At 38.7% G+C, this 19,371-nt stretch overlaps 1 non-coding gene across 1 annotated transcript; it reads left to right on the top strand.

The window, feature by feature from the left end:
* The first annotated feature begins 3,616 nt into the window (after window positions 1-3,616).
* LOC111759531 (small nucleolar RNA SNORA31) lies at window positions 3,617-3,749 on the top strand. The gene has a single exon (XR_002793487.1). It is a non-coding gene; the product is annotated as a small nucleolar RNA SNORA31 (small nucleolar RNA).
* The last annotated feature ends 15,622 nt before the right edge of the window (window positions 3,750-19,371 follow it).

Here is a 19,371-nt window from a genome sequence, read left to right as displayed (position 1 = left end):
TTTGTGCAGCCTAGTAAATGTATGGTTGGAATCCCTGAAGAAGAGTAATATTTGAAGAAATATTGCCTATAAATATTCATAATTTCAAAAACCTATGAATCCACAGATTCAGGAAGTTCAATAAGCTCAATGATAAGACAACTGAAGAAACTCACACCAAGTCTACTCATAATCAGACTTTTTGTAAGCAATGATTAAAGATAAGTGTTAAAAGTAGTCAGAGAAAAACAGCACTGTACATTCAGAGACACTAAAATAAAGAAAAGAGTAGATTTCTAAGGGTGAATAATGCAAGTGTGAAAAAAGTTGAGCAACATTTAAAAAATATAAATGAAAACAACTGCAACCTAGAATTCTATAATTGACATCAAAATTGAAGGTGGAATAAGAACTTTTTCACACATCAAAAAAGCACAAAAATTCATCAAGAGCAGACTTTTTCTATAAGAAACAACATTAAAAATCCTTTGGGCTGAAGGAAAATTATCTAAAAAAATATGGTTGTACACAAAGGAACAAAGAGTACTGGAAATAGTAAATATATGAATGAATATATAATATTTTTCTTTTTAAAAAATCTGTGAAAGATAATTATTTAAATAAAAATAAATAACAATGTGTGGTTTATAACTTATGTAAGTGTTAAATGTAGACATCTTCCCAGAAGATGGTTTTGCAATGGGTAGGCCAGGCTCAACTCTTACAAAAATAATGGAAGAAGGCCAAAAAGCTGTCCAAGGGAGTTGTTTTAGGGATCAGCAGATGAGGAGAGTGCTATGCATCTTCCTTTGTGGTGAGGGATAGAAATACAAAGATGCTAAAACAAAAATCATAAGTTCCTAGCTCCTGGGCCCAGAACAGCACCCATCCCCCTCCCTCAAAAGCAAACAGCCTGAATAAAACCCTTGGCTTACTACAGCCAACTGAGAGGGAAACAGATGCCTTCCTCCCTGGGAAGAGGGAGGGTTCAGTGAAGGGACAGGAGTGGTTTCTCTTCCATAAGTTTGGCCAGCAGAGCCCACTTTGAATCTCTGCTCTGGCCAGACCTGAATCAGGAAGAAATGGAGGTTGAAAGAGACATATCTGTGGTAAGATTTGCTGAAGTCCATTACCTGCTGTGAGGCCACAAAACTGTAAAAAGTTAAAATGGTTTTGGGAGTATCTTATCTTAGAACCTTTGTATCTGATCTGCACTCCATTAGTGGATCCCTAGCCCTATTGTTGAAAATTTTAAGACTTAGTATAACTTGAACCAAAAATGAAAAAAGAGCTGTGAAACAAAAGCATGAGGCAAGACAGAGTAATTGTCCAGCATCGTAAATTCATCAACATAATGAGATACCTAGATGTCAGCAAAAATTATAAGCCAAACCAAGAAACAGGAAGAAATGGACCAGCCAAATGAACAAACCAAAAGTCCTGAGTATACACAGGATTTGAGACAACTAATCAAGGATAATTACAAAATTGTCCTAAATTAATTCAAGAAGATGAAGGAAAATATGATTAAAAAGTTGAAGGATATAAAGAAGACATTGGGTGAGCAAAAAATAAAAATTTGAAAGCATGCAAATAAATGTAAAAGAGGTATTTGGAATGAAAGAGACAATGGATGAGATTAAAAATACATTAGAGGCATATAACAGTATATTTTAAATGGCAGAAGAACCTTTAGGTGAAATCAAGGGCAGAAAATCTGAACTTGACCAAGAGAACAGACAGAAAAAAGAATGAAAAAAATTTGACAGGGACTCAAGAAAATGAATGACAATGAACGTGCACAAGCATATTTGTTATTAGTGTCCCAGGATAAGAAAATGGAAAAGGGGCAGAAAGAATATTTGAGGAAATAATGACCTCCCCAATCCTTATGAAGGATATAAATATGAATTTGGTAATTGCCTTTTCTAATTCTGTAAAGTAAGCTGTTGAGATTTTGATGGTATTGCCTTGAATCTATAAATCAGTTTTGGTAAGATTGACATCTTCACAATATTTATTCTTCCAATCTATGAATATGGAATGTCTTTCCATTTGTTTAGGTCTTTTAAAATTTCTTTTAGCTTTGTTTTGTAGTTTTTGGCATATAGGTCTTGTACGTGTTTAGTTAAATTAATTCCTAGGTATTTGAGTCTCTTTGTTGCTATTGAAAATGGAATTTTCGCCCTGATTTCCTCCTAAGATTGTTCAATACTAGTGTACAAAAATACTACTGATTTTTCATGTTGATCTTGTATCCTGCCACTTTGCAGGACTCATTTATTAGCTCAAGTAGCTTTGTCATGGATACTTCAGGATTTTCTAAGATGACAGGATCATGTCATCTTCAGTGTCAAAAGGGTGAAAAAGCAGCTAAGTCAATGGGAGAAAATATTTGGAAATCACATATCTGATAGGGGTTTAATATACAGGGTATATAAAGAGATGTTGTAACCCAACAATAAAATACAAACAACCCAATTAAAAAATGGGCAAAATATTGAATAGACATTTGTCCAAAGAAGAAATACAAACAGCAAAAAAAAAAAAACAACCACAAAACATGAAGAGATGCTGAAGATCACTAATAATTAGGGAAAAGCAAAGGAAAACTACAATGAGATATCATTTCACAACTATCAGAATGGCCATTATTAAAAATACAGAGAACTACAACTGTGGAGAGAGAGGAACACTTATTCACTGTTGGTGGGAATACAGAATAGTACAGTCACTGTGGAGGACTGTTTGACATTTCTTAAACAAGTTGAATATAGAGTTTTCATGTGACCCTGCAATACCACTACTGGGTATATACCCAAAGAACTGAGAGCAGTGACACTAACAGACATCTACACACTGGCATTCATAATGACATTATTCATGATCATCAAAAGTTGGAAACAACCCAGGTGTCAGTCAACAGATGAATAGATAAACAAATTGTGTTCTATTTACACCATGAAATATTACCGAACTGTAAGAAGAAATGAAGTCATAAAGCATGTGATGACATAGTTTAACCTGGAGAACATTATGTTGAGCAAAATAAGCCAGCCATAAGAGGACAAATAGTGTATGATTGCATTACTATGTACCAAATATATTGTGTAGTATACTGTATGATTTTAAAAAATTATAGGTATACAATGCATTTAATTGAGAAATGTATGCTTTTATTCAACTGTGTTTTCTTTTTAGTTTTTAATTAAAAAAGAAACTACAGATTTTTTTAAAGTGTCTCAAGTAAAAAAAATAAAAGACCTTTCACTGGCAAAAAATAAATTTTAAAAAGTGGGTTCTGAAAGTAGCAAGAGAAAAGTAATGCATCACATACAAGGGAAGCTCAATAAGACTAAGCATCAATGTCATATCAGAAACCATGGAGGCAAAAGTCAGTCATATGTTGAATTTAAGGTTCTGATAGAGAAAAACTGCCAACAAAGAATTCATTTATCTGGAAAATTTGTCCTTCAAAAATGAGGGTGAGTTTAAAGTCTGCAAAGATAAACAAATATTGAAAACATTGTTATCAAAATACCAGATTTACAGGAGATATTAAAGGGAGTTCTGCATCCTGAAAGAAAAAGACAAGGGTAAGAGACTTGAAAAAGACTGGTGAAATTAAGATTATTGGATGCATCTCTGAAAGCCCTGGAGCAGTTAATGTCTGCTGCTAAGGTTTCCACTATAGTCGCAAGAAAAAAGAAGCCCTCGCGCTTTCTGTCTGTCTGGTTGTGGCAGCCAAGATTGAATGGGGGAATACAGGAAATCCTAAAAACGGGGAACTGGAAATAATCTTTGCAACTCAAATGAAATTAAAAACGGCAAATAACCTTTTTACTCCACAAAAGGAGCCTGAGGTTTGGATTTACATGAGAAGTGTTGGACAATGATGTTCCCTATGTTCATGCCTTCTGATAAAGCTTTAACAACTTTGAAAGGTTAAAAAAAAACAACTGGATTAAAAGTAAGCCAGGAGTTCTTCCCTTTGGCCCTGGAATGATCCTGGACTTTGTGTGAACACTGAATTGGACCTTTAAACTGTTTTTCAGTCTTAGGTAACAGAAAGTTTTGCAACGATGGGACAAACGAGCTCAGATCTATCATTCCACTCCAGCAGTAATGAGACACTGGAATATCCACCTAGGAGGTGAATATCCACCTAGGAGGATAATGAGCAAGAGGAAGCATGTTTTTATTTTTGAGCACCTGTAGATTGGCAGAAAAATCCTGCAAAAAGCAGCATAGAACTCTCCTATACCCTCTCACAATTCTTCCTATTAACATTTTGCATTAGTGATGGTACATGAAAAATAAAATAAAATAAAAAGATTATTGGTAAGAGCAACTTAAAGAGTTAAAAGACAGACTATAGTAAAATATGACAACAGAAAGCCAAAAGATAAAATAGATGAAATAAGTAATGTCTTTATAGTAATAACATTGAATGTTAATGGATAGAGCTCCTCAATAAAGAAAACAGACTTACAGAATGGAAAATATATATGTATTAGCCATCTATATACTATTCTCAAAAACTCACCTCAGACTTAAGGACACAACCTTGAAAGTGAAAGGTTGGACAAAGTTATTCCATGCATACACTAACCAAAAAAGAACCTGAACAGCAATATTAATATCAGACAAATAGATTTTAAATGCAAAACTATTATAAATGATAAATAAGATCATTATATATAAAAAGAGGGACAATTCAACAGGAAGAAATAACTAAAATGAATATTTATATACCAAACTCGATGCCCCAAGATACATGAAACATACACTGGAAAAACTGCAGGGAGAAGTAGACTTCCCTAAAATAATTGTTGGACGCTTAAATACACCACTCTCAGCATTGGATAGAACTTCTGGACAGAGGATAAATAAGGACATAGAGCTTCAATAACATTATACATGAACTTGACTTAACAGAGGTTTATAGAATAGTACTATTCTATAAATGTAAAACAGCATGGTATACATTCTTTACAATTGCTCATGGATCCTTCTCCAAAATAGACCATACATTGGGTCATAAGACAAGTCTCAATAAATTTAAAAATATTGAAATTATACACAGACCTTTCTCTGATTATAATGGAATGAGCTGGTTATCACTAATGAATGGAAAAAGAAAGTTCATAAATATATGGAGATTGAAAAATACTCAAATAACCAATGGGTCAAAGAAGAAATTGCAAGAGAGTTCAGTAAATATGTCAAGATGAATGTATACAGGAACACAATATAGAAAACCATATGGAATATAGCAAAAGCAATGCTGAGAGGGAAATTTGCGGTCACCCCTCGGGCTGAAGTGTGGTTTGCTGGCCTAGCGGGGGAGCAGCCGCAGTAGGCCTAATTCCAAGCCGCTGCCCCCATAATAGGGTGGCTGGTCGGACTCACCGCCACCCCTGAAGGAAGCTCGGCATGGGTGCAGAGTGCCCTCGGGTCTCCCCTTCTCGGCAGCCATGCTTCCGCGGCCGCCCCTCCTCCCGGATGGCGCCACCCGATGCCTGTGGGGCGGCACCCTTCTTCTTCTTTCTCCCTGCGCAGGCGCAGGGCGGAAAATTCCAGTCTTCCCTTTTCCCCTCCCCCGACAGCAGCAACAGCCAGGCGTGGGCGGAAAAATCCAGTCTGCCCTCCACCCCAGCAACAGCAGCCACCAATCCCTAAACCCTGCCCCTTCCCCCAGCAACAGCGACAGCCAATCCCTAACCACCACCCCTCCCCTGTCCAGTACTGCCCACTGACCTTTCGCCGGCAACCAATCAGAACAGGGCGTGGCTTCGACCAATCAGCCTTCCCCAGCCCCTATAAAACTGTTGCTTCTCCCTCAATAAAGTGGACTTGCGTGTTTACCTTGTCTCCGCGGTAGTTCTTCTGCCGTGCGCCCTCCAGTCCTGAGAGCCCCCGACAAGGGCCTGGCCTCCCTTGTCCCCAGTTCGTCGCCTGCTTCTCCGGGCGACCCCTTCGTCGCCGGCTTCGCCGGGCGACCCCGTCAGCCGAACCGCGCAACCCCTTGTGAGACTGATCCCTCGTCTGCTGCCGGACCGACCCCTCGTCCCAGGTGGGACCGACCCTTCGTCCCAAGCGGGACCGACCCCTTATCCAGAGCTGGACCGACCCCTCGTCTGCAGCCAGACCCCACCTTTACCGACCGAGCAAGCCGCCGCAGCTGGCGCCCAACGTGGGGCAAGGCAACTCCACCACAGCCTCACTCCATAACCTGGCGACCCCCCCCTCCTCTCTTCTCACCTTGGGACTTCTCTCATGCAACATTGCTGCTACCTGAGCCTTGGCTACCTCATACGATCCACGGCGGTCTGGGAGAATCGCTGGATGGCTTTCTCCTTCCATGTCGGGGGCTTATACCGACCTGCTATGATTAAGAGGAGCCTTGGATTTCTCGGGAGCGCACGCTTGCACGTCTGAAGTAATCCTACCACAGCCCTACGCCCTCCTCTCTTCTCACCTTGAGACTTCTCTCATGCAACATTGCTGCTACCTGAGCCTTGGCTACCTCATACGATCCACGGCGGTCTGGGAGAATCGCTGGATGGCTTTCTCCTTCCATGTCGGGGGCTTATACCGACCCGCTATGATTAAGAGGAGCCTTGGATTTCTCGGGAGCATGCGCTTGCATGTCTGAAGTAACCCTACCATAGCCCTACGCTCTCCTCTCTTCTCACCCCTATCTTTTCGCTCTGCATTGCTGCTCCTGAACCTTGGTGACCTCATATGATCCACGGCGGTCTGGGAGAATCGCTGGATGGCTTTCTCCTTCCATGTCGGGGGCTTATACCGACCCGCTATGATTAAGAGGTGCCAATAAAACTCTCAGGAGCGCGTGCCTGAGCACCTCCACCCCTGCCTTCACCTCTGCCTCCTCCCCTCCGTGCTTGCTCCCCTTTGCCTTGCTCCACTGCTCGTCGTCCCGCCCTCCCCTCGTCGGGGCCTTCTCTTGGCCCGCGACCACCATCAGAGTCCCATCGGCTCCGACCCCTCATCTCACCGCGCACCTCGGCTCCCATCGCCGCGCTCTCAAGGTAAGGGCCCCTTTTCTTATCGGCTCCAAAAGGCCATTAGCAATGGGTAACATCCTATCTGCTAAGCAAGCCCCACAAGTTCGGGCCCTCGCCGGTCTCCTAGACACTCACCGGTGTAAGATCTCTTTCAAACAGTTTCAAGTATATTGGGACCTTCTTCTCCCCTTTAATCCGTGGCTTACCACGTGTCAGCTTTGGGACCCGGACACCTATACTCGCCTTATAGATAGGGTCACTTTTGCTGTGGAGCAGGAAGGTAAAAGATTCCCTCCTGGCTTATTACAGGCAACACGAAGTCCAGAAGAAATCTTGAAGGGTATAATCTATGATATGCTATATAAAAAAGGATTTAAAAGCAGCTATACTAAGAAAGTAAGAATTATGAGTCAACTGTAAATAAATTATATATTTCTGTTAATGTGTTGTAATTGTTCTGTGTTTGTCTGTCTGTTCGTTCAATGTCAACATATATTGTGATACCTCCGGATGGTAAATATAAATTACTAGAAATCTTTAAAAGAGCTCTATTCAAATGGCCAAAAATTAAATAAGCGCTTATATTAATACTTAAGTTTATTATATTAATACATAAGTTTAAATGTTAATAAGATATCTACAATTAAAAAAAATTGTAAGTCTTAATAAAATTAACTGTACGTCTTCATAAAAAGTTGTTCTTGCCTAGATTAAAATGAATAACTTATTTTTCTTCACAGGATAATATAAAGAATGTAAAACTTATATGAATATTAAAAAGGTTAAAAGTTTGTAAAAATGCTAACGGAAATGTAATAAGTTTTGCAAAAAGACGTATTTTGTCCTAAAGTAAGATGGCTAATTTTTCATAAACTCTTGAAATTTAATTTGCATGCGGCAAGTGTAAAAGGTATTGTGATAACTTTACGTAAGGGAATGTGTTCTGTAAAGATAAAATTTATCTTCAATAGTTTACATTAAGGTATTAAATGGCTAATTCCAAAAGGTCATTCTTAAATATATATATATATAACTAAATTGATGATAATAATAATAAAAGGTAATTTTATAACAGGAAAGATTAACAGCAACCAAGCTCCCCTGCCAACTTGCTTTTAGGAAACGGTTTCTAATATTGCATGCTACTAGGTATTTAAAGAAAAGTTATTCTTAAGGAAACAGAAGATGATTTTGTCTTTGCAGCCATTGTCTATTTAGCAACACCCCTCGCTATCGGCCTAGCCACTGTTGCGCTGGACGACTGGAACCTTAAACAAAGACTCCTCCTCACTGTCATCTTCCTATCTATCGTTACTATATTTACTGCCCTCATTCTCCTTCGTTTATAAAGCAGTCTCCTACAAACCACAAAGCTTCTGTCTTAAACATACCATTCTCAACCCTATCCTCTAAATGATCTTCTCACTTCCCCCACAGCCTTTAATACTTTATTTCTTCCTCATAACCTTTGCTTTCTTGATAATATTTTCTGCCACCTGTCTAGCCGCTACCACCCCAGAAGATTGGAACCTCGGCCAACGAATTCTACTCTCCATCGCCTTTCTGTTTATTATCCTCTTTTATGCTTTACTCCTTATCTTCCTCCCATAATGACTTCACCAAGCCTCCTCTTGTCCAAAACCATCACCCTTCTTTTCCTCACACTCCCCATTGCACTCACCAACCCCAGCCATCAGCCTTTTAATTGGACCGTAAGCCTCTGGCAGGAAAAAGTAATCCTCTCCTACAATGTCTTCGCTGCCAAGGAGAGATCAACTACCTGCAACGCGCTGTCATCCTGGACTTTTAACAACAGATGGATCTTATAGCCGCCGAGATCAACAAGAATTGGACATTGGCCACCCTTGCTTGCAACGGCAAGATATCACCCCCTAAATTGTACATTTATATCCCCGTCATATTCACCTCCCTCTTCAGCCCCGCTTCCCTCATTGCTTACTGCCTCTTGGGCCTCAGCTACTTGTTGCTGCTGCCATCCTGGCCCTTATTTGAAAAGAAGGGGGAAATGCAGTCACCCTCGGGCTGAAGTGTGGTTTACTGACCTGGCGGGGGAGCAGCCGCAGTAAGCTAGGGTGGCTGGTCGGACTCACTGCCACCCCTGAAGGAAGCTCGGCATGGGCGCAGAGTGCCCTCGGGTCTCCCCTTCTCGGCAGCCATGCTTCCGCGGCCGCCCCTCCTCCCGGATGGCGCCACCTGATGCCTGTGGGGCAGCACCCTTCTTCTTCTTTCTCCCTGCGCAGGCGCAGGGCGGAAAATTCCAGTCTTCCCTTTTCCCCTCCCCCGACAGCAGCAACAGCCAGGCGTGGGCGGAAAAATCCAGTCTGCCCTTTTCCCTCCCCCCGACAGCAGCAACAGCCAGGCGTGGGCGGGAAACTCAAGTCTGCCCTCCACCCCAGCAACAGCAGCCACCAATCCCTAAACCCTGCCCCTTCCCCCAGCAACAGCGACAGCCAATCCCTAACCACCACCCCTCCCCCATCCAGTACCGCCCACTGAACTTTCGCCGGCAACCAATCAGAACAGGGCGTGGCTTCAACCAATCAGCCTTCCCCAGCCCCTATAAAACTGTTGCCTCTCCCTCAGTAAAGTGGACTTGCGTGTTTACCTTGTCTCCGTGGTAGTTCTTCTGCCATGCGCCCTCCAGTCCTGAGAGCCCCCGACAAGGGCCTGGCCTCCCTTGTCCCCAGTTCGTTGCCTGCTTCTCCGGGCGACCCCTTCGTCGCCGGCTTCGCCGGGCGACCCCTTCGTCGCCAGCTTCTCCGGGTGACCCCTTCGTCGCCGGCTTCGCCGGGCGACCCCGTCAGCCGAACCGCACAACCCCTTGTGAGACTGATCCCTCGTCTGCTGCCGGACCGACCCCTCGTCCCACGTGGGACCGACCCTTCGTCCCAAGTGGGACCGACCCCTCGTCCAGAGCTGGACCGACCCCTCGTCCGCAGCCAGACCCCACCTCTACCGACTGAGCAAGCCGCCACAACCTTAATACCAAAACCAGATAAAAATATTTTGAAAAAAGAAAATCTTAGACCAATTTCTCTAATGATGCAAAAATTCTCCACAAAATACTTACAAACCAAATCCAAAAGCACAATAAAAGAATTACACACCATAATCAAGGTATTATCCTAGGTATGCAATGATGGTTCAACAGAAGAAAATCAATTAGTGTACTAAACCACATTAATAAATTGAATAAAAATCACATGATCCTCTCAATTAAGGCAGGAAAGGCATTTGACAGAATACAGCACCCTTTCGTTATAAAAACACTCCAAAAATAAGCACAGAAGGAAGCTTTCTTAATACGGTAAAGTGCAGATATGAAAATCCACAATTAACATTGTACTGAACAGTGAAATACTGAAAGTTTTCCCTCTGAGCTAGGGAACAAAACAAGGAGGCCCACTATCACAACTGTTATTTTATACTGTGCTACAAGTTCTAGCTAGAGCAATTATGAAAGAAAATTAAATAAGTCCACCCAAATAGGGAAGGAAGATGTAAAACTTTCACTATATGCTGATGATATGATCCTATATCTAGAAAATCCTGAAAAATACACAGCAAAGTTACTAAAACTAGTAGACCAATTCAGCCAAGTGGTGGGATACAAGATTAATACACTAAAATGATTTGTGTTTCTCTAAACTACTAATGACCAATCTGAGAAGAATTAAGAAAAAATTTCCACTTACTATGGTGACTAAAAGAATCAAATAAAGGACCTTTATTCAGAAAACTGCTAAATATTGCTAAAAGAAACCAAGTAAGACCTGAATAAATGTAAGGACATTTTGTGTTCATAGATTGGAAGAGTAAATACTGTTAAGATGTCAGTTCAACCCAAACTGATGTACAGATTCAATGTAATCCCAACAAAAGTCTCAACAGCCATTTTTCAGAAATGCAAAGGCCAATTATCAAGTTTATTTGGAAGGGTAAGGGATCTTGACTAGCAAAAAAATGTCCTACACCCAAAGCATTAGCAAGAGAAGAAGTAAAATTGATAAATGGAGCCTCCTCAAAATTGAACACTTTAGTGCCTCAAATGACTTTGCTAAGAAGGTAAAAAGGCAGCCTACTCAGTGGAAGAAAATTTGGAAGGAACCACATAAGTGATAAAGTTTTGATCTCCATATTATATACCTCCAATATCATATATCTCAAATATAAAAGGATAAGCAACTCTATTGAAAATGGGCAAAAGACTTGAACAGATGTTTTTCCAATAAAGAAATGGAAATAGCAAAAAAGCACAAGAAAAGATATTAATCCTCACTAACTATGAGAGGAATGCAGGTCAAAAGTACAGTGACATATCATTTCACTCCATATAGAATGGCCATTAATGGAAACAACAAAACATAAAAATGCAAATGCTGGAGAAGATGTGGAGAAATCAGAACACTACTTCACTGTTGGTAGGAATGTAAAATGGTGCAACCTTTGTGGAGGAGAGTTTAGCAGTTCCTCAGGAAGCTAAATATAGAGCTGCCATATGATCTGTCAATCCCACTACTAGGAATATATACAGAAGAAGTGAAAACAAGGACACAAACAGACAATTGCACCCTGATGTTCATAGGGTTATTCACAATTGCTAAAACACAGCAACAACCCAACTGAGAAGTGGATAAATAAAATGTGCTGTATACACACAATGCAAGACTATTCAGCTATAACAAACAATGAAATCAGAATGCATGACAACATGGATGAATCTTGAGGACATTATTTTCCATGAAATAAGCCAGACAGAAATGGAAAAATAGTGCATAGTCTCATTAATATGAACTAAATATGATTAGTATCCTCATGGAGTTAAACTTTAGAGTATAGGTTACTAGACAATAGAATGTGGATTAAGATGGCTGATATTGAATGTATGTAGAATGCTTAATAAGGTGGCTTGTAAATGTGGGGAAATGGATAGAGTTTATGGTAACATATGACAGTGAGTATAATGGGGTAGCCTAGAGAGGTTAATGTCAATTGAAAGAAAGCTAGAGCATAATCTAGGGACTGTATAATATAGTAATTTCAGTTAAGGAGGATGATTGCGGTTAATAGTACAAACACAAGAAGTTTCCTCTATTACAGGGTGTTAATAATTTGGAGAAACATGGAAAAATACAGCTAATATTATGTATAGGCTCTAGTTAACAGTACTATTGTAGCATTTTTACAGCATTGGCAAAGGTAATATGTCAATGCTGAGTATATAAGGGAGTATGGGAATTTTCCTTTTGGAATGACAAAAACTTTCTTAAATGTGCTAGGCTGATAAGAGCAAAACTCTGTGAAGAAACTGAGAGCCACTGAGTTAAACTTTGGATGGACTGTACAAGGCAGGGGACCATATAACACAGTGAACCCTGTAATGAATGACAGTATAATTATGAAAATGTTCTCTCATGAACTATAATAATTATACAATACTAAAACATTGTGCTTGTGGCACTTTGATATTGTTTATGAATTGTAAAAATAGATATTGCATTATGTTTATAAACTGATTTGTTCCTCTGGGAATATTATATTGGAATGGATTCAGAAGTTTCACTCTCACTTGATTAAATTATGATTAAAGCTTTGATTGGGCCACATAAGTAGGACATTGAGTCCCCAACCCCTTGGTGGATTGGAGCTTAGAGAGAAAATAACAAGGCAGAGGAGCTGGTTGAAGTTTTTAATGCTGGAGCCGTGGGAAGTAAATACACAGAGAAGCAGATACATGAGGAAAAGAAAGAAGGCTCCTTTAGACACAGCTGAGACTAGCTGTTTGCCTGATAGTTTACAGCTGGCCTTGTGGAGCGACCAGAGCAGATGAGCCTGGAGAGAAGAAAGCCTGGGAGAGAGACAAGACTTTTCCCAGCCTACAGTTGATATTGAAGACGCTGGAACCATGGAGTCTTAAGAGGAAGAGGAAACCTGAAGCCTTACAGATGTCGACAGTCATCTTGCTCCAACATGTGGCAACAAACTTTGGTGAGGGAAGTAACTGAAGCTTTATGGCCTAGTAAACTGTACACTTCTATCCCAAATAAATACTCTTTATAAAATCCAACAGATTTCTGGTACTTTGCATCAGCACCCTTTTGACTGACTAATACAGAATTTTGTATGAGGAGTGGAGTCATACCAAAATGTTGGAATGGTATCATAAATAGATAAGCAGTATTTTGGGGAAGTATTGTGAAACTTTGATGGAAAAGGTCTTGAGTGCTTTGAAGAGACTTTTCTATGATGCCTCAGAAGTAAATGATGAAACTATTATTGGAAACTGGAGGGAAAGGTGATCCATGTTTTGAAGGCCAGAGAACTTAGCAAAATTAACTCCTGATGTTTTATGGAAGTCAGAATTTGAAAATGGCAAGCCTGGGCATTTAGCTGAAGAACTTTCCAAAGTAAACTCAGAGAATACAGTTTGGCTTCTCCTTGCAGCTTATAGCAAAATGCTAGACGAGAGAGATAAGCTGATGACTAAACCCCTAGGCACAAAGAAAACAGAAATTAATGCTGAAAATTCTAAGCCTCTGGAAATCAAGCACCCAGATGATAGTGCCTCATTTGAGGATTTAATAAACTTGAAACATATTGAAGATGCTATTATCTAGGAAAGACTTGTGGAAAATCTGACCTTCTGATGGCTTAGACCCCTGCTTCTTGCATGCTAAACCAAAAAGCTTTTTAAAAGAGAAGTATGAACAAAACCACTATCAGATTGGATTAAAAGGAACATGGAGGGCAGAGATTGAAGGGGAAATGACTTCAAGAGGAAAACCATGGAAGCTGAGATCTGGAATTAGCAAGAGAGGAACCCCACCCATGTATACAGAAAGGGTATGTTAGACCCGGCAGTTGGAGAGGGTGGAAGTTCCCACCCACTGTTCAAGGAGAGTTTTGCTTCCCCAGGGTACAGAGTGGGTAGAGCACATTCCCCAAGGATTAGGGAAATTAAGGTCATCACCACGTAGGTCTGAGAGGAGTCAGCCTCTCCTCCATGGATTAGGGAAGGCTATGGTGCCAACTCATTGCTCTGAGAAGTTTGGGCTTGTATGTCAAAGGTTAGAGAAGAAGTTGGCCTCACTTCATTGTACCAGGAAGGTTAAGACTCTAACCCAAAGATTGGGTAAAATGTGGCCATCAACCCAACATACTTGGAGGGTGAGTTTGGTCATCACCCAGATGTTTGATGAGAGTGGAACCAAGAAAATGGCTGTTGGGCAAGCCTGTGGAAAGAGTGGGTCCCCATGACGCCCTAGGGAGGAGAAACCATCATCATAAGAATGATGCTCAGCCTTTGAACTCTAATGAAGTATGCCCTGCAGGTTTACAGAACTGTAGAGGACCCCTGACTCATGTTTCCCTCCCAATTTCTCCTTTTGGTAATGCAAATGTTTATCCTTTTCTGTCCATTTGTGTATTGGAAAGCAGATCAATGATTTTGTCATTTCAGAGCTCTATAGCAGATGGGACTTTGGTCCAAAACAAACTGTATTTTCTTTAAACTGATTATGATATGATTTTGTAGTTAGTATTGTTATTGAAATAAGGTTTTTTAAAATATTGTAATGTCTTTTTAGATTCAGAGGGTAGAGTGTGACAGTTTGATATTGTTTATAAATCCCCAAAACAGATAACGGATTACATTTTTAAACTGGTCTGTGCCTCTGTGCATATTATAATGGATTGGATTCAGAGGTTTCACTCTTACTTGATTAAATTATCATTAAGGCCTTGATTGGGCCACATCAGTAGGACATTGAGTCGCCATCCCCTTGGTGGGCCAGACTCACAGAGAAAATAATAAGGCAGAGGAGATGGATGGAGTTTTTAATGCTGGTGCCCCTGGAAGTAAATAGAGAAGCAGATAAGTGAGGAAAAAGAGAAGGATTCATTAGACATAGAAGAGGCCCTAGGAAGAGAGACAAGCTGTTTGCCTGATAGTTTATAGGTACCCTTGTGGAAAAGAGCAGAGCAGCTAAACATAAAGAAAAGCGAGCTCTGGGAGAGAGATGAGACTTAGCCCAGCCTACAAATGATATTGGAAGAAGCTGGGACTATGAAGCCTTAAGAGGAAGAGGAACCCTGAACCCTTGCAGATGTTGGCAGACATCTTGCTCTAACATGTGACAACAGATGTTGGTGAGGGAAGTAACTTATGCTTTATGGCCTGGTAAACTGTAAGCTTCTACCCCAAATAAATATCCTTTATGAAATCCAACAGATTTCTAGCACTTTGCATCAGCACCTCTTTGGCTGACTAATACAGTGGTAATAATAGGATGGTTTTGGGAATAATACACCAAATATGAACTATGGACAATAGAGACCAGTAATATTATGACAATGACCTTTCATCAATTATAACAACTGTGTCACCAAAATGTAAGCTGTTGGTGGTGGGAGGTCAACATATGGAAATCCTGTATGGTATGCATGATTGTTTTGTAAGTGTCTCAATTAAAATAATGAGTACAAAAAATAAAATAAAATAAAATACATGTCAACAGTATTGAAAGGTCAGTAGGGGAGAAATGGAATTATATTATTGTGTAGTTCTTATACTATATATAAAGTGCATTGATTATCATTTGAAGGTAGACTTTGAAAATGTAAAGATACAAACTAATAAAGCATTATAGCTAATATTCCACAAATGAGAACAAAAGAATAATAAAAAGTAAATATACTCAACTCGAAAGAAGGCAGAAAAAGTAAAAAGAAAAAAAAATGAAACACAGGTATTGTGGGAAAAAAAGAAACAAATACAATGATGATATAATGAAAATGAAATACATCAATAACCACATAGAAGAAAGAAGTACCTTCCAATTAGAACTGTATTTTGATGATGCGCCACTCTTCCAGTCTTTTAACAAGGAACAAGGCTTGAAGCTTAATCTTAAATTCTTAGATCCTTGGAGCTTTATATTTATCTGATTTACTTCCTTATATCCCCATTTATCATTTAACATTGTATATCTGCTTTTAAAACTGCCTGATCTACAATAAGGTGCCACTGGCAGCACATATTTGTATGTGCTCATCCTTTCACACTATGGTGAATAGACTAAATCTGTCATACCTTTTGTGTAAGTTATATAAACAAACTTATTCTTAATTATACTATAATTTTGCTTCTAAGCCTAACCTACAACCTGAAGTCTGAACTTATGGACGAGCAACAATTTTTCAATGCCAGTACTTTGGCACTTAATCTAGTACCTTCTAAAATAAGACATAAAGATTCATGATACACATATAAATAGACCCTGTTCCATATATCCTCTAATAAATTTGCTTTTACTGCCTATTTGCTTCTTAATACAAATTGAAAATAGAAAACTTTACAATTTCATGAAGTGTGAACATGAATGTATACATATAAAAGAAATTATTCTTGGTTTCATGCTACATTATTTTTTTGTGGCACAAAAATATTCTCATATTGATTACTTATCAAATATTCCCAACTTTCAGAAAGTTTCTATTGACCCTTACTTTGGCATTACATGTGGCTGGAAAAAAAAAAAAGGTTTTCTAAATCTAGATGGACATACAATTTCTAGAGAGACTGCATTACCTCTGCTCTTGTAAACTTGAGGCTCATTACCGAAGTAACAACAACAAAAAATCCATCTCTTCATATTAATAATCTCCATTGAAAATTGTCCAATGAAAAGTTTCCCACTCTACTAAGCACATTGTAATAAAACATTAACTATTAGGGAAAACAAATTTAAAATATTTTCTGATTCCCAAAACACAATAGAATCTAAAAACATTTCAGAGTTAAATGAATACACCATACAAAATAAATCTGGGATTTAACTGAAACTTTAAGTAAAGAATTTTTACCTTTTAATTTGAAAGTTGTATAATAACATTTCAAGCAAACTCTTGTGATATAATACTTTTTAAAAATTTTTTTCGTGTTTTCACTGCTTTGTCTAATCAATTCTGTAATTCCCTAAGAAATTTTTTTGAAATGTTCAGCGGCTATCAGTGAATCATACTATATCTGTTTTATATGAAGATTAAGAATAGAGGGAACAGAACAAGATGAAGAATTTGCGTTGAGGGCTGCTTTTCAAACTGCTTCATAATTGTCCGGGAAAACAATTATAAACATGGATGTCTAGGGCCTACTCTCTCCCTACGAAATCATACTTCTTGAGAACAATGCCCTGCGTCTGTATTTGTAACCAGATTCCCAAGCAATTCTAAATTGCTCATAATTGCCATTGAATTAAAGATACAAAGATTCAGTTCTAGAACTCAAGCTGCAGAAAGATCAAGCAAAATATAAATCAATTCTGTTTGTAAACAGTCTTGAGATTTTGAGTATAAATATATCCACATATACCATCGAACATATTTTTGTTGATTAATATTTAGCTCTGTTAATGAACCAAAATTGATCTCAAATTTACTTACATAAACAAAAATACTTTCAGGTACCACTTAACAGAAACAAAAATTTTATATATATATTATGTGTTGCTCTTACTTCAATGATAAAGACATAGAAACTTAGGAGAGGTTAAATATATGTTTCAAAATTATACAGCTGATAAGTGTGATAGTGGATTGGCATTTAGATTTTTTTACCTCATGTGCAATACTTTTTTTCTAACGAAATATCCTGTCATATCAAAATCAAATGAAGAGAAAACTAGTTTTTCTATTGAGCTAATAAAAATGTAATGTTTAATTGTGGTGGGGACAGTGGGTTGGGATATCATGCAGTCTTGAAATATTATGGTTAGTCATAAAAATTATAGAAGTAACTTATCACTCACTACCTGATTCAGGTCATAGTGTACTCCTCTGTGCCCCAGTGTGACTTCAGTGTGCCCTAACTCTGACCTCAGCTTGACATCACTTAGCTATTTAGAGGAGTAAGCTTTCCAAAAAGAAAAGCAATGCATATACTGAGGTACTTATTCAGTATGCTCTGTATTATATATATAAACTTCGTAATATAATTGCAAAGTAGAAAATATTACTAAATGTGTAAGAATAAAGTGAGTATAGTTTATGTAAAAGAATGCTACATAATTGAGGTACACTCATTAAAAATTAGTATAGTTGATATTAAAAGGTGTTATATAATGAAATTTGCAACTAAGTTGTTAGGAACAATAAAACAAAGGCAGTCATAGGCTCCAAGGTGAAGCGTCTGAGAAGTTACCTTGTGAGTAAGTAGAGAAGGGAGAACACACAAGGCTAGCAACTCAGGTGAAAAACAAAGAGGGTAGTAGAAGAGAAAACATGAAAATATCAGAGGAATGTTTACAGTCATACTAAATGTGAAAATGAAAGAAAGTACCTGAGAATATATTTGACTTTAACAAGAGAAAACCTCTATATTGAACAATGTGCTATGCAATGTTAATTTGTTAGAAATATTTTTAAAAGAATGTGATTATTTTAACCAATGAGAAGTTGAAGGGAAATAAAATTGCCATTATATCATGACTAATAGAAAGATATTCATAACTTTATGTAAATTTTTTCATGGCTCATTCTTTTTTATTCAAATACTGGCATGGCAATAATATACGATATAGACATATTTTTCTGTCTGGTGTACATATGTGTTTGTATGTGTGTGAAAACGTGGGAACAAGAAAGCTCACTTTCTTTTACTAAGCAAACATTCAAAAAAGTTATAGTGGAAAGTAACAATCAAAATATCACCCATGCCCTGGCAATATGTCCTTCTGATCACTAATATAGAAGCAGTGGGGGGACCATGTACTCATTTTGTACAGAAATTTTATTACTTTTTGAAGCTAAGGTTTTGGCTTTTCTTTATTTTGATTTTGTTTTGTTTAAAATGAGGAATCATTGCTAACCATAGACTGCATTTTGTCTAACAATTCCTCGTGAAAACTGTGTAACTCTTGAAAAGTGAAACATTTCCTCCAGAAAAAGATGTTTAAGGCCTGAACCCCAGTCCAGTAGGTGTGAATCCATTTTTAAATAGAAACTTTGATTATGTTATTTGTTAAGGTGAGGCCAAACTGAATGAGTGGGGCCTTAATCCAAGATGACTAAAGTCCTTCAAAGAAAAGAAATTGGACATGGTAGTAGAAGCCAGGGAAGAAACAGAAATCAGCATGTGGCAGGGCAGGAAATGCATCTACAAGGCAAGGACCCTCAAGAATTGCCAATAAGCTGGCACCAGAACACTAAGAAATCCAGAAATAAAATTGATCTTTCAAACAATAAAGGTTTATAAATATATTTTTAAATTGTGCTCAGTCACACAACATAAAAGTCTAAAGGGTGACACTACACTGCTTTTTAGAGGGGGGGGAATTATCTT

Source organism: Dasypus novemcinctus, chromosome 1, assembly GCF_030445035.2.
Source record: "Dasypus novemcinctus isolate mDasNov1 chromosome 1, mDasNov1.1.hap2, whole genome shotgun sequence".
In the NCBI taxonomy this organism is placed as follows: Eukaryota; Metazoa; Chordata; class Mammalia; order Cingulata; family Dasypodidae; genus Dasypus; species Dasypus novemcinctus.
Note: the sequence above shows the minus strand (reverse complement) of the source record. Positions and strands in the feature narration are given on the sequence as shown.